Below are 16,679 nucleotides of genomic sequence, written 5' to 3'. Positions count from 1 at the left end.
TTTTGCTAATTATTGGCAACATGAAGTCCATAAAAGTTCGAGTAAAAGTCGAAAGCTTAAGAAAACTAACTATAACTTAGCCTTCATCTTCTCTGCTTAGCTTTGCCTACTTCTTCTGTCTTTCACTGAGCCTGGCTCTTCTCCCTTTATATTAGCCTTCTACTTATATCAGTTGCATTTGACAACGAGTTAAGCCAGTCAATTCATTAAACGTGAATCAATTTCTTGCTGTGTCTCGTTAGCTAGCAACTGGATCCTTTCTCCAGTTAGAGCATAATGTATGTCTGGTCATTGCAGGCGGCACAATTTATAATCAGAAATATATTCAAAATATGCTATTGACTATAAATTCAAATTCAAAGGCGAACCAAATTAAGTGTTTTTTATAGACATATGAGATACTTTACCTTTGTATAAATTTTAGATATAAAATGTCTCAGGCTTCATCTTAGTCCAGCATGACAAATTCTTACCAGTTTTCGTTCGTTTGTTCGCTCAATTAACTTTGGGAAAATTCAAGATAGTCCTTCTGATGGCTATTTTGACAGGGTGCCAAGCCGATATAGTCTGTGACAGGCGCAGACAAAGGCGCACCCGGGAGACAATGACGCCGCCAAACGATGATGAGTATCCTGCCACAAGAATGTGAATGCAGAGACGCAACGCGTCGAGTGTCAATATGAAAATATATGCGTATCGTTTGTGTCAGTTCTGCTCGTGTGTGTGTGTGTGTGTGTGTGTGTCTATATCCTGATATGAATTATTCATAAAATGGCAATGGCCCTGCGAGCAGCACGAATAAAAAGCAGCAGCTGAAGGAGCTGCCATGACGTTGGCCCCGTGGCGCTCAAAAAAAGAATTTAATTTGTTGCTGTTGTTGTTGCAGTTGAGAACAAAAGCAACAACAACAATAAGCGCAACTGGAAGTGTTTGTGGGTAAACAAACTAAAACACACACACACATTTGCTCAAGTTGTTGCAGCTTTGTGGCCGTGTGGAGAAAAAATCACTTTTAAATATTCATTGATATCATCGCATGAGTAAAGTATTAAAAAATAGTTAGTCTCTATGTGAAATAAAGTTATAATTTATTTATTTACCAATCAGCAAAAGTTGTAACCAACTGACAAAGGATTAGAAGAAGAAAGTTTGCAGTTCGAAGCTCTTAATTAGCTTGTGGCTAATGCAGTAAAACAAAGGGCTAAAAGCTGACTTTTTTATAACAAAACTAAATAACAAAAATGTATAATTAATTAAATTATGATAATTTAATATTTTTAAGGTACTTACCCTAATGGAAAAATTATTATCCAAATGACGAACATTTGATATTGCGAGAGCAAAATAAGCAAACTGAAAAGTAAATAAAAAAAATGTTTAAATCTAAATAAATACATAAATTAATTAATAATTAGTAAATAGATTTTTAGTACATATTTTTGCATTGTACATTGAATGAAATTTATATATATATATATATATATATATATATATATATATATATATATATGATATTTTAAGCAAAAATAAATATGTATTTATTTTAGATTTAATAATAATAACTACTAACTACGACTAACTACTTGCCTTGAAGACTTTAATTATACTCTAGAAATAGTTTTGAGGTCTCTTTAATAAGATTCTAGATATAGCCTTTTTAAAGAGTATTCAATATAGTCTATTCATAGTCTTAGTCTAGATATAATCTGATTAAAAAGTGTTCAAGGCAGTTACTTATCTATATAGAAATAAACAAGACTAAAAAATTAAATAAAAAAATTAAGTTCATTTTGATAAAAAGCTATAGTTAACACATTCATATAAAGGCCACAAGACTGCTATACACACAATGGAATGTTCTTGGGCAAGTCAGTTTAGAGACCTTAGCATACCAACAGTCATCAAAGAAATTTTAAAACACAGCAATAGACAGTTAAGCTGATTAAAATACCATAAAAATTTCTCAGCTGTCAAGCACAGACAGGCGCCACAAAGTAAAAGGCTTCACTCCTTCTTGGCCTTCCCATCAAGTCGATCTAAAATTAAATTACTCACACTACATGTTACCTCAAATTTAACAGTTATTCGCCAACGCCAACATCAGTTCGCTTCATGTCTTAAATAAATAGTAAATAAAGTAAAAAAAAACAACAAACTATTTTATATATTTTTAACTATATACAAAAATGATGAATATTATCTATCGAGCTATATAAACGTTTGGCATTGCTTTAAATTTTCCTTTAAAAATCTAGTTAAATATGATTCTTAGCCCCAACTTGCAAGAACAGTTTGGACAACAGTTTCACAAAAGAAAATCAAACTTTTTGTACGTTTGCTTTTAGCCATGATTTAGGCTAATTATATGGCAGCATCTGACTAGGCCAATGTGGCTTCTTGTATTATAGCTTTTGGACCCTCTTTGAGCCTGTATCAAGTCGAAACACTTGAATATTATTCACATTTGAATAAGCCCTAAAAGTCGCGCACATTTGCAATGCTAACTAAAAAGCGGACGAAAACTTGTAAGCACACACACATACACACACACACTCGCACACACACATGTATATTGAAAATGCAAATGCTCAACGCATACGCAGCACAATTTTCAAGCATTTTTGCCTTTTTTGCTTCTGCTGCTCCTTTTTCTTGCTTTTCTATTTTCTACCCTTTTTCCACTCGTTGTTGTTGTTGTTGATTTTTTGCAAGTTTTCAGTTTCGATTAACTTTTTTTCTGCACAAATAATATGGATTTTCACGTGTTGTTGCTTGGGTCTGGGATTATGCTCATGTGGCAGTGGGATAAGGAAAAAGCATAAGCAGAGAATTGCTAATAATCGTAATGATGTTGATGGCGCTGATGATGATGATGATGACGCTGGGGATAATGTCGTTTCTGCTGCTCTAGTTGTTGTTGCTGCTGCTGCTATCGTTGCCTAATCGCTTTGCATTTTTCATCGCTTGTCAACTGTAAAATTTGCGAGCGGCAACTTTTGCCACTTAATTTTCGCAACGCTCGACAAAGTTTTTCAATCGACATAGTTCGATTAGGCAACGCATTTGCCTAGCCCATTTGCCTAATTAGCCAAGAGTTAGAAGTGCTTGCATCTGGAAAAACAATCCGAATATGAAAACTTGCAAGAATTTTCGCTACAATTGATAAACAGCTCTTCAAATATTTATATATGAATTAAAAGCTCGCGAAAATTTTGAAAAAAAAGCGTTGCAATGGCTCTCTACAAATCTTAGTATCAAGAAATTTGAAGTTGTTGCTAAACAGGCTACACTCTACTATAATGTTATACTATTAAAGTGTTATACTTTTATACTGTTATACTGTTATTTTGTTATACTGTTATACTGTTATACTGTTATACTGTTATACTGTTATACTGTTATACGGTTATACTGATATACTGTTATACTGTTATACTAGACTATATATATATTTTTAAATATAACTAAACTGTTATACTATATTTTATGTCGTGTTATACTACATTTAAATTATAGACCATAACATCAATATATATGTAAGCCTAAATCGAAATGATTTTCAAGTTTTTAAATTTTTTTTAAGCCTTATCTAATTTTGTACTATTTAATAATAATTTATAATTAATAAAATAACATTTAATTTTAAATTTAATAATAGTTATTAAAAATTTAATTTAATTTTAATTTTTAAATTCTAACTTAAAGCTCAAATTATTGAGCTAATAAAGTCTATAGTTAAGGCAACTGCACAGAGCCTCAACTACTTTAAGCCTCTTTAGTAAAAGGAACAGACACTTCAAAGCTCTGCCTGTCTTAAAGGATTCACAATTGGTTACAGTTTTGCTCGTGGCTTAATATTCCTTTTTGCACTCGAAGTGCAGCTCATGTTAAGGCTTGTGATTTGTTTGTGTGCCTAGCTGAAGCACAGGCGCGTGTCCTTTGCCACTAGAAGGCTTTTGTGAATGAAGTCGGCTCGTTGCCCCGTTGGCCCATTGGCCATTTGGCTTTCGGGCCCCAGGCAGCTCACACACACACTTCATTTGCGGTAATAGTTTGTTAGAAAGACAGTAAAAACAAAAAGGACGCATAAAACAATTATAGTCCCGACGCTCGCTGACATAAAAACCTTTGACAAATTTCGCTAGCTGCTGATGTCGCCTTTATGGTCGCGCCTTCTGCACTTAAGTCGGCCTTTTGAAAGCGCGCGACCACCGGCAACAGCAACAACAACAACAATAATAATGACAACAAGCTGACTTGCTAATGAAAAGTTTATGGCCACGAGGCATATACTTAGAACACCATGAGGCTGAATAATATGTTGGCATGCACTGCAAAAAAAGTTCGTATAAATGTCAAAATGAAAGAAAATGTTGATTAAATAAATAAATAGAGAATTTTATTAACTCAAACTTAGAACTTGAGCTTGAGCTTCATTTACTGAAAACTACATAGACTTTATCTGTCATTCACTTATTTCAACAGTTCATAAAGATTATTTAGACGCTTTTGAATGAATCAAATTGCAGCTCATGTAGTGTTTATAAATGGCAATCAATAGTAAAATTTCAAACACAAAGAACTTAGCACCACATGAACATAAAAACAGCGGAAGCTGACTCGATTCACTGTTTACTAAATTTTTTCTTTTGAACAAAAGTTTGAAACTATCACTGAATAAATTAAGTAACTTGGTTTATAATATATACATATCTATATAAGCTCTTTCTCTATTTTCAAGCAAAATCCATATTAAATAAAAAATAATGTTTAAAATCTAGTTTAAAGCTACATAAGATTTAGTTATTCTTTTCAAAAGAAAGTAAAACAAACAAAAGTTTTTAGCAGTGTAGAGGCGATGCAGGCCATGTTGGAGCTGCTGTTACTGTTGCTGCTGTTGCTGCTTGCTGCTCGCTGTCTGCCTGTCCGTTTAGTGCTAATATTATTTACACCGGATGGTAAGACAGGGCAGCCAGCTATAGGACTGTGGGGCTGCAGGGCTGTAGGACTGGCGGCACATGACAATGCGACATAGACACACGAGCACTTTATGTGAATGACGCCCACAGGCATCAACTGGAATTATAACGCATACGCAGTGTGGCCAGCGCACAAAACTATGCAACAGTCTTTCCTGTGAGTGTGTGTGTGCGTGTGTAGCTGTAGTTTAAAAACAACAAAATGTGTCAGGCGCAACCGACACGAGCGGATTTCAACAAAGCCAAAATGAGCATGAGCATGAGGCATTACAGCCACAGCTTGGCCAGACTGCGGAGCTGTGGAGGGGACGGGCGCAGCTATTTTATTAGGCAATTGTATGCCAACTCTGACTGCCTGCATGCCGGGTTGAGTTCTTTGCACAATAAACTCAAGCAAAGTCATTAGAAATTTTTATTTTATGTAAGCAGCAGCAGCAACAGAAGCCTAGCCACATACAACTGGTATGAATGGACGCACAATTGGAATTCAGAGATGATCAAAAAGCAATAAAGGTGTGAAAATTCAGTTACAAATTTATTTATTTATTATTTGTTATTATTTTTATTTATATTTATATTGTTATTATTTCTAATCAAAATTGCTATTTTAAGTTTTAGGTTCAGGAGTATTATAATTAGAGTATTTTATTAAATATTCACTTTGAAGTTGATAAAAAATAATAAAATATCACAGAACTTTTCTCTGAAGAGGAGCCTGGCCACTCTGCACAATTATCCTCATGTCAAATATTAATATAAGCTTTATTGAATATTCCCCACGTAAGCAAAGAAGTAAAATACGCTATGTATTATGAAAACAGCTAGGATCAACTGTCAGCTTTGACAGTCACTTGAACCTACTACCAGTCGCACTACTATTTTTATGAACAAATCTACTTAAGCAATTTACAAGTAAAGTTATAAGAAAAAGCTAAGCTAAAATAAATATCATAATATTTTACTTCAACCATATCTTTAGCTTAAATAAGCATATATAAGATTAACAGCAAGTTAAGTCATCGCTACGCAGCTGTTAGGTTTAACACGTTTCGTTATAACTATAAATAAAAGACTTTATACACAAATTAAATATTTAGCAGCTGAATAAACATCAGTCTAAAAGCCAGCCATATAACATTGATTTTAACGCAGCTAAATAAAAATTCCATAATCATTACTTAAACTTTGTGCATAAATTAAATATTCATCAGTGAGATAAACAGCTTAACTTTGAAGCGAACAACCAAAACAATATACAACATTGATTTTAACAAGAATTAGGTCAATTGTTAACTTTGACAGGCACATGTGCGTGTTGTGCTATATAATGCATAACAACTAGACCTGCAGCATGTTAGGTCTCAGCACAATAGCAGGAACAAGTAAAGCTCGCTGTTAAGTTTGACAAGCACATGTGCGTGTTAGTCTCAACTCCTTTGGCAGTAGTCACAGCTTCACATTTCTTGCACAATTTGCTCAGCTCTGGCAGGTGTGTCTTTATGGCTTCGCCAGTGTCAGGTATTTTACGAGCATTGTATCGATAAACAATAAAATCACACAACAGACGCACACACACACACACTCAAGCACTCACTCACACTCGCACTGGCAGTTAACAGAACTCTTACTCATGCAGCATTGACGCAACGTTTTTTTCTTCTTTTATAAATTTTTATTCTAATTTTATTTGTTTTGTTGGCCTTTACATGGGGTTGGCTTTTTATTGATGCAAATTGAAATTGAAAAGAACTTGTGTTGGTGTGTGTGTGTGTGTAAAAAATGATTACGAGCTGCTTGTAATATTTATAATGCAATAAATATTTTTATTATGTGAGAAGTCCCATGCACGAGCCAAATAAATAATCAGCTCCAGCTGTAGATGAGGCAACAGCTCGCTGCATGCATATAAATCAAAAGCAAATACAGTCTTAAGCACAGTTTCATAAATATAACATACAATATACAATATATAAATTCATTCTTTTGTTCATTTGCGTTGATTCCATTAAATTTCGTTTCATTTCGTCTGGCATTAGGAAATGAATTTTGCGATTTCCATAGACATTCATTCAACTGCAGCTTGCTCGCATGCCAACGGAGGCCCAGCGGAACGCGTAACGCTGCCCCGAAAATCCGCAAACATTGTTGTTGTAAGCCCAATGACTGAGTGGGCCTCCCAGCGGGCGATAAACGCATAACTCCGGCAAGACAAACGATATGAGAATTTAAATCGAAGTACCTCGTAAGGCATGTTAACAAAGGGCCACAAAATGTCGACAGTCGAGAGCCGGGAATCAAGCTGCGGCTTTATTTAACGCACTTCGTAAACAGGTGAGCAAAAGGGCGAACAGCGCACAGGCCTCAAAGGCTGTCGAAGTTAATGTTTGTTTAATTTAACAAACAATTCAATTCAATTCAATTCAATACAATTTCAAAAGCCGCTGTCAGCTAAATTATTCGATTGTGTGCAAATGATTAAAGTTAAATTACGTTTCGCTTAGCTATTATTCATGGAACATGGAACAAAAAGGTGGCAACACCCTGAATTGGTAGAAATAAACATAAATTTCCGTTAAAGCTGGCAACGCTGCTTCTTAACTGCATGTTAAATATTTGAAAAGGCATATGTTGCATGATAATTATTGCCACTAGGATAATAACTCATAGGTAAAAGTTAAATTTTATTTAAAAGAATTTAACTAAATGTCAATGTACATGTTAAAATTATAACTAGCTTTCAAGTTCAAATAATTTGAAATATAAAATAAAAGCAAAGAAAACTAGTTAATATATATACAATTGTCAAAGTACATGTCAAATGTGAAAATACTGTTATGAAACAGATTAGCAATAGTATGCAAAATATAAATTAGACTAACTTTACCGCTAGCAATATTAGTTATTTTGAGTGCATGTCAAAGTGAATGTCAAAGTGCATGTCAGACTTAAGCACAGATACGATACAGATACAGATATGAAATACTTATGTTTTAGTAACACAATTTAGCAGCAATGTATCCATGACTTCATGTCAAACTGATTGTCAAATTGAAAACCTGATTGACAGCCAAAAACTATATACTTTAAACAAAAAATCAAAAAATTAAAGACAGAAATATCCATCACTTTGTACACATGTTAAAGTTCATGTCAAATTGAAAACACAGCTTCTTTGGGAGAACTTGTAAATGTAGCTAAAATTCGTAAACTCCCACTCCTGTAGCATTTCCGCGCAGTTGTTTTTCCAAAAGATTTTCTTTAACCAAAGTTGCGAAAAATCTTAGCTTCATAAAATATTTTGTGAAAACTTACCAAAAATGTGTTTTGCCTTGCCAAAATGCTATGCAAATCTTATGTGGTTATAACTGTAATCTCCATGGCTTTGGTATGCAGCCGCCTCTAGCTACGACTGCGCAGACCTTATTAGATCCATGTTAGTTTTTCATTTCAAGTGAAAATGATGCACACCCAAACGCACATCCACTCACACAGAGGCATGCACAAACACAGTGTATGTATATTGATAAATAATAATTTGTCGCAACTCCTACTCAAAGCGGAAATTTAATTGCATGTCGAGTATTTGGACCAAAACGAGTCAGGCAGCAGGAGCTGCAGCTGAAGGGCAGTTGGACAGGTTTGCATGGAGCTGGGTCTAATGCAACTGTGAAAATTGTTTGATTAGGTTGACTGCAAACATTTTCCGTGCACTTCACGTGGTTTATGTAAAGTGATAAAATTGATGAAAGTGATGGCAGCGTGACGAGGAGACTGCAGAGTGAGCGAGAAGTAAGTTTTTTCTTTGAATACTTATTTAATTGAATTTCAAACTAATTTTGAATTAGTTTGTGCCGCAAAGTCGAATGATAATAGAGATGGCAACGTGAGCACAGTGGGAATCCAGGAATGCTAAAGACAAAACTGCGCTGAATAAAAAGGATGGTTAACTTTAGAAATCTTTGACATAAAAGAAGATACTGGGTGCACCAAGTAAAGTAACTAAATATTTTCCTACAAAACTAAATAACCTAAAATAATAACATGACGAAACGTCACTGTAAGCTAAACATATGTTACCTGATGTAGATCCACTTAGAGCAAACATTTAGATTATTCAACTTCAGTTCACCTCCTGAAAATTAAGAGACGTTGACCTTTATTGATGCTTCGAGTCATATAGACGAGACAATTTATCCCCTTGAGATATATGAGCTAGCTGTTGAAATTTTATCACTCAAATTAAATAAGTCTTCACTTGTTGTACAACAAAATGCGCTTGAGACAGTTGAAAATAAAGAAGAAAATATTTATTTATTTTAATTGAATTCAATTTTATATATTTATATATAAATATAAATTTATAAATATTAATTTTAAATTTTATATTGAATTCTAAACAAATTTGTTACTATATTCGTGTTAAACTTGATGAAAGTCAGCAGCGTGACACGACTTTAAAACGATATAAACACGAATCATTACAAACAATACTCAATAGAAAATTTCTAATTTTTGAAAAGTGATTTGGCTAAAAGCACGAACTCAACGCTAGTTGGAATATTGGTTTGGCCGTCGGCCGGGCTGCTGTGGATGAAGCATAGCCTTTGTATGGCAGAGAGATATGGTGAGCTGGCAATCAGACACCGCTACAGCTTTGGCTCCACTTTTGATTGGCTTCCACATGGCTTGATTAATAAATGGCGCGCTTTTGTGCCGCATTGACAAATATTGCAGACCGCAGCCGCATTCACGAGCTGGCGCTTGGGAAACTTGTCAATTGCCATGTCAGCAGCGTGGAATTAACGCTATTCAGGCAAAGTAAAACGCCTGAAGGCGCAGAGAAATTCTTTCACATTTCGTTAACGTCTGCTGCAGATGCCAAATGCCCCCTGCACCCCTTACTCCTACGCTGACTAGCTGACACTTTCAATCAGCAGCCGCCAAGTACTGAAGGACTTTACAATCGTCTCGCGAACATGTTGAATAAGAAGAAGAGGCAGCAGCAGCAGCAGCAGCAGAAGATGCCGTTCAATAAATGTCATTACATTGTCAAGTGCATATTAGAGCCATAATTGCGAGACGTGCGCAGCATGTGAAAAAAGCAGCAAAAAAAATTAAATAAAGAATTGAGTTTTCTGTGCATAAGTGTCTGTCGCATTTACATATCAATAATACAAAAAAGCCAAACTAACGACAACCAAAGGGTGCACATGGAGCGAGCTGCGGCGAAGCAGCAGGAGGTCGTAGGAGCACACACACATATACAACTCGTTTTCACACAATGCCAATGTATGTGCGAAAAACTCTTCAATTTGCTCGAAAAGGATTTTCACATACTTTAAAATGTTTAACAAAAGAAATGTTTGCAATTCGAATTTCTTATTATTATTTAAATATATTTTATCTTATATTTATATTATTTGTATATTATATATATTATTTATGTACTATATATATATATACTTAATTTGTCATTTCTATTTGCTTATTGATATTAAAGTGAGGTCATAGATAAAATAAAAAATTATTATGAAAGGTGCATAGTATAGATAGATAGATAGATAGATAGATAGATAGATAGATAGATAGATAGATAGATAGATAGATAGATAGATAGATATAAATATATATAAACAGATAAAACTTTTCATATTAAGAGTCTGCTTGTATTTTTGATTGACAATTCTCCGTGCATCAAGCGACACAATTGAAGAGAAAGTTTAAAGAGGATCCTAGCACATGCCAACAGGTCCATAAATAATAAAATAATAAGCAATAAAAAATGCTGAAATATTTCAAGGATAAGTTCTCTCTGCCTGCTTAGCCCAGATCTTTCTATTTATTTAGATAGTTTGTTAGCACTACAGATGTTCCTGTCTATACCTAACATAAAGTGAGCATTTGACACCTGCTTTGTGTTACTTCCAAACAGTTCAGCAAATACAACCTGATTTCTCGTAATAAAATCAGTATGAATTTAATATTAAATATGAGCATATGGTTTTCCTCTGTTGAAACCCATCATCGTTGCCCAGCTGGCTAGTTAACTAGTCTTTGGTTTAGTAATAAATCAATATATCGATACCAAGGTATTTAAATCAATCACATTTCGTTACATATAAAATATATAAAATATTTTATTATTATTTAATTAACAAATTTCATATTTATTAAATACATATATATATATATATATTTTTATATATTACTATTATAAATTTTGTACAAAGACTTTTTCCTTTATGAATTATACAAAACTCAATAAACTCAATAAAAATGTAAAAGAAAAATATTTTTTAATATAAATAAAAGATGCTACATCGCTAGAGGCAACAAAATAAGCACAGACAAGCAAGCAAACAGTTTCGTTAGATAGTCCAAATTTGGCCAATGCCAATTCCATTGCCGTTTTGGACACCCTTCATTAGTTAATTAAAATCGAAAAAACCCAATTAATAATTTTCAAAAATAAAAATGAAAAAGGAAAAAAGTCAGCTCAATTTTAGCATGAAAAATGGAAAAAACTTTGTTTGACTTTTGCCAAATTACTTAAACGAGTGTAAACAGCAGCAACAACAAAATTTTAACCAATTAATATTTTGTGTGTAGTCCAAAACAAACAACGCCCAAGCGCAAAACTTGAAAGCAACCATTTTAATGGGCAACAGCAGCAGCAGCAGCAGCAACAACAACTATAAATAAAAAATTAAGTGCAAAAAATTCTTTAAACGAATAAATTGATAGAAAAATGCGTTGGAAATTTCTCAGTTTTTCCTGTAATTACAGCTGAGTTCATGTGTTTTTCTTTTGTTTTTGTTTTTTCGGTGTCCTCGCTATAGACGGCTTGGGAATGGTTGGCATTTTCCGGTTGAACGCTTGCAGTCAAAACAGAATTCATAAACCGAATGGACGTTAACTTTGGCCACGCCCACAATGGTCGCAACCGAACGCCAAGCCGCAGGCTAGCAAACTGTTTGTCTGCGGCTTTTGCGGTTCTTGCTGTTGCTTCACAGCAAGGACAACGAAATAGGACAACAATTACAACAACAACAATGCTGATTACAACAACAACCACAACAATTTAAAGCAAAAGGCGCAGTTTCTGGCTGCTTTCGGTGGACACTAGATTTGCTAGGACAGCGCCAGGACGTTGGCCTTGCTCCTTTCTCAAACTTTTTGTTTTATTTCGTTGAGCGATAAGATTGCGTGGGCGTGGCCGTTGGGCGTGCAAAATCCGCGCAAAAGCAAAGACATTGTTATTAGTCGAATTTTTCATATTTCTCGCGTTCAACGTTAAGCCATTTTTTTATGACCCAGAAGAGTGGCGGGAGACGCGTGGGAACGAGTATCTATGCCGCCCCAAGAGGCAGAAGGCATATAAGTGCGGCAGTTCAAAGCTACAAGGCAGTCAGATACCCTCTAAAGGATAAACATAAGAAAGATTTAAACTTAAGTAATACGAAAATAAAATCGAAACATTATGAAAAGACAAATTGTAAGCATGCAAATTTTGACGTTTGTCTTGACAAAATGACGTTTTCTTATTATTCTTTCTTACACTTTATTTTTTATTGCAGCTTATTGTCTCAGACTCAAAACCTTATCTGCTGAGAGGGCCAATATGCCAGTCTGTATATTTTAAATCCTGCGCTTATTGCTACTAGTTTAAATAATTCTACGATCTAAAAAATGCAATCTCTTAACCTTCACCAGATGGTTAGGATGCGCTGCAAGTCTGTTTGCGTATCTACTGTGAGAATTGATAAATCCCTATGTAAAACTGAGTTTCTTACAAAGCAGCTAGTTGCAGTCCATGTGCGTAGCTCTTTATTCTGCAGGATGTAGACTATTTAGACATATAAAAACAGAGACCGATAAGTCATATAACCACGTCATCTATATTATCAAAAACTAACATTCGTATATTTGTTGTATGTTCTCTATTTCAAATTTAGAACATTTTAACTGTCAGAAAATTGGTTAATTATAAAACAAACAATAATATATATTATATATGCATATATTTATATGTATATATAGGTATATATACACAGATTCATATGGAAATATACCCCTTCAATTCCCTTTCCTAAAGGGTATAGAAAGCCGAGTGGAAGTAAGAATTCTATGGAATAAATTCTGTACAGAAAAAAGAGAAATATTTTTGTTGTTGCTTTACTGTGGCATATTTATGGCTATCGAGCATTCAGCAAACACAAGAAACTAAAAGAGGGGAAAAGCAAAATAAACAAATACAAAATACCAAATACGAAAATACAAAGCAACATGGCTTGGCAACACACTCGGATAACGGTTAAATATATTCCTCTATTCGAATTCGAAATTTCTGTGGACTCGAATATTCAGAGAGCGAGCGCAGCAGGGCAGCTGCTCGAGTACTTTAACTTTTTACTCGTTACGAGTGCTGTTGTTGTTGTTGTTGTTGTTCGAGTGTTGCAGATTTATGTTTTATGACTGTCTGGAATAGAATTTTAGCCAGTTAGCAATAGGAAAAATACAAATGGCCAAAACTCTGGCACACTTCAAAGCTTATGTTTATTTGTGTATGTGTGCACAGGTGCTCGTGTGTGCACACATACATCTACATATGCTTGAGGTTCAATTGAAAAATGACAAAATTATGAGGCTTGACTTTATGTATATGCAGATATATATATACGAATATATATATAAGATTTATATAAGCTTCGAACCAGTTGAGTTCTTGTAAAGTGAAGTGCCATAAAAGAACAAAATTGACTCTTAAATAAATAACAAGTTTAGCAAGGCAAAGGCATTATCTGTAGTTCCAATGAATATTCAAAACTCTTGTTGACAAATGCTAGCTGAGCAATGGAATATATTCAAAAATTGTCAGCTAAGCTTGTGTGTTAATCATGTTTTCCTTTGGGGACATGCAAACATATAAGGGCAAACTGGCTTACATATGTTAAAGGCAGTTTAGACCAAAGAGATGAATGAAATAAAGCTTAAATTTATCTGCATAATCAAGCCAAGTTTAATATAAACAAAGACTTGTTTTTTTATATATATAGAAATATATATTATTCTTGAGTCAATCCTTGCTTTTCAGGTAGATGAATTCATAAAAATGTTGCTAGTATTTGATGCTCAGTAAATCAATATAAAATAAATATTAATTATTTACTCTTAATGAAAAGCTGCACACAAGAATTTGGCATATTGAAATGTTTTTCAAAACAGAAATTGTCGATAAAAAGCTAACACGCAATGCCAAATTCCCGAAAATCATTAAAAAACAATTCATAAAATCGAAGAATTCGAAAATAAACAAAACGTAAATAATTTTTATAAACAAATTGTCTATAGTGATAAAAAAAATATAACAAAAGCTGCGCAAGTTCTATGCACCTCAGAGAAAAAATTTTAAATGAAAGCTTTTTACAACGAAGAAAATGTCAGAAGTATTTTGATAGATCTGTTTATATTTACAGCCAAAAGTATCTTTATCTTCATCGGTCTATTAGCTCTCTTTGCTATCTCTGCTTTCTCTGATAGTTTTTTTTTTGTGTCTTCTCTCTCTCTGTCTTTTCTCTATACTCTCTCTCGTCCCTCCATTCTCTGTATCTCTCTCTGCCCAGACTTTGTCTTTTGTTGTCCTGACTCTCTGTCTCTCTCTTGCAATCTCTCTCACAGATCTTTGTCTATCTCTCTCTCTTCTTCAATCTCTTACTCACTCACTGTATAACTCTGATTCTCTCCTTTTCTTTCTTCTACTCCCTCTTACCTCTTACCTCACACACACTTTCTCTCTCACTAAATCTTTCTCAGTCTTTGTCGTATTTTGCCTCTCTACCCCTCTTACTCAGTCACCCGCTATCTCTCCTTCCTTTCTCTCTTCCCTCTATCTCTCCTCTATCCCACTCTTTCACTCATTATCTTTCTGACTTAGTCTCACTCCTCCTCACTCTCTGGCTCGTAAATAATTTCCAGCTAAATACGCAAAGCCATCGCTAAAACAGTAGATTTCGCTACGCCGCAACACCGCATCGCCATTTGCCGAGTAAATATTTATTATAAATATCGGGAGCAAGCCACCACGCTGCATCATCAAAAACTTGCCTCTTGTTGCGCTGTCTGCTGCACTTGTGGCACAAACATGTTGCCCGTAATTGTAACTGGTGACTGTAACTGTAAACAGTGGCCGTGACGGCCTGCCTGCCTCTCTGTGTGTCCTTGCAACATTCCGTTGCTGTTGTTGCTGTCGCTGCTGCTGCTGCTGCTGCTGTTGTTGCTCGCTTGTTTTCACATGAGTGGCGCGTGGCAAGCGCGATAAGTTAAATCAGTTTGCGCCTGCAGCAGCAACAGCAACAACAACCAAAACATGAGCTACAAATTGTTTAACACAATTCGCATGGCTGCTCTGCTCGTTGCATTTGCATTCGCTTCTATGTATATATGTATATCCGCTAAACGCTTTCAGGAATCGAGTATGTTTCAAATACTGATAACAGCATCGCAGCTGGCCATGGCAGGTGGAGAAGGATACCTCCTGTTACGTTGCCGCTAAAATATGCAAATGCGATAATAGATAACCGCAAATAACCACTACACTTCATAAATGTCGAGTATATTTTGCTTGGAATTAATTTGCAGAGTTTGTCGTGAGTTCGAATAGGATTATCTTTAAGTATTCTAAATAATAAATCATTCAATCAATGTTTATATTCGTCTGATATGAAATGGTTCATTCAAAACAAATCTAAGCTAAAGTTAAAGCCGGTTAAAAAATTATATAATTCAATTTACGTCTAGTTCGATTCTTGTCAAAAAGATTTGAGTTTTCTAAGTGACTTAAATTATTTGATAAAAACAAATTAAAGATTTCAGCTTGCTTTACTTTCTACTACATTTTGTAATTTATAAAAAAAATATATAAAATAAGAAAGACTCACTTTACATATCTGTGACATTGCAACCAGATTTTCGCATGTGTCATAGATTTTGTTCATGATGCGACAAGACACAAATCGAAACACGTTTAGACGCCACACAAAAAAAATAAAATTTTCTCTATATATACGTGTATATGTAGAGGCATATATATATGTTGACTTCACAGAACACGTAGCGAGATTTCAAAATATATGCAAAACTCTTTCACATCGACTTTTTCCTTCGTATTATATTTCTATTTTTTTTATTTGTCAATTTTGTTTATTTCAAATCTGACGTGGCATGACAGAAATTCCCAGTTATATTAGTTGTTATAAAATTTGAATAATTTTGTGGAATTTACGTTTTAAATATTAAAAAAAAAAAAAAAATAAATAAAAAATGTTTAATGTAATTCAATTAACATTGCGTCTGTGCGCACATAATTTAATTAATTGCGACCGCATTGTGAATTACTCAAAAGTGAATAACATTGAATTTAAATACAGTGGTGACTCGCTAGATGAAACTAGTTCATTGCAAATTTGTCACATTTAAATAGAATATATTTTTTAAGTGATTCAAATAGAGAATTTTTTTGGAAATTTTGATAATTAAAATTTTTAAAAGTTCAGAATAATAACTGTAACAAAATGTTATGCAGAATTTTTTAAAATTGTTTTCAATATAGATATCTCAATTTTTTAGCTTTAAAATTAAAATGAAAATTTTCAATATAATAAAATTGTTCTTATTGAGCAACAACTGTACTAAAATATAATA

The sequence above is a fragment of the Drosophila hydei genome, unplaced genomic scaffold, assembly GCF_003285905.1.
Source record: "Drosophila hydei strain 15085-1641.00,03,60 unplaced genomic scaffold, DhydRS2 tig00008114-arrow-pilon, whole genome shotgun sequence".
In the NCBI taxonomy this organism is placed as follows: Eukaryota; Metazoa; Arthropoda; class Insecta; order Diptera; family Drosophilidae; genus Drosophila; species Drosophila hydei.
The sequence above is the reverse complement of the archived record's forward strand: the minus strand, read 5'-3'. Positions refer to the sequence as shown.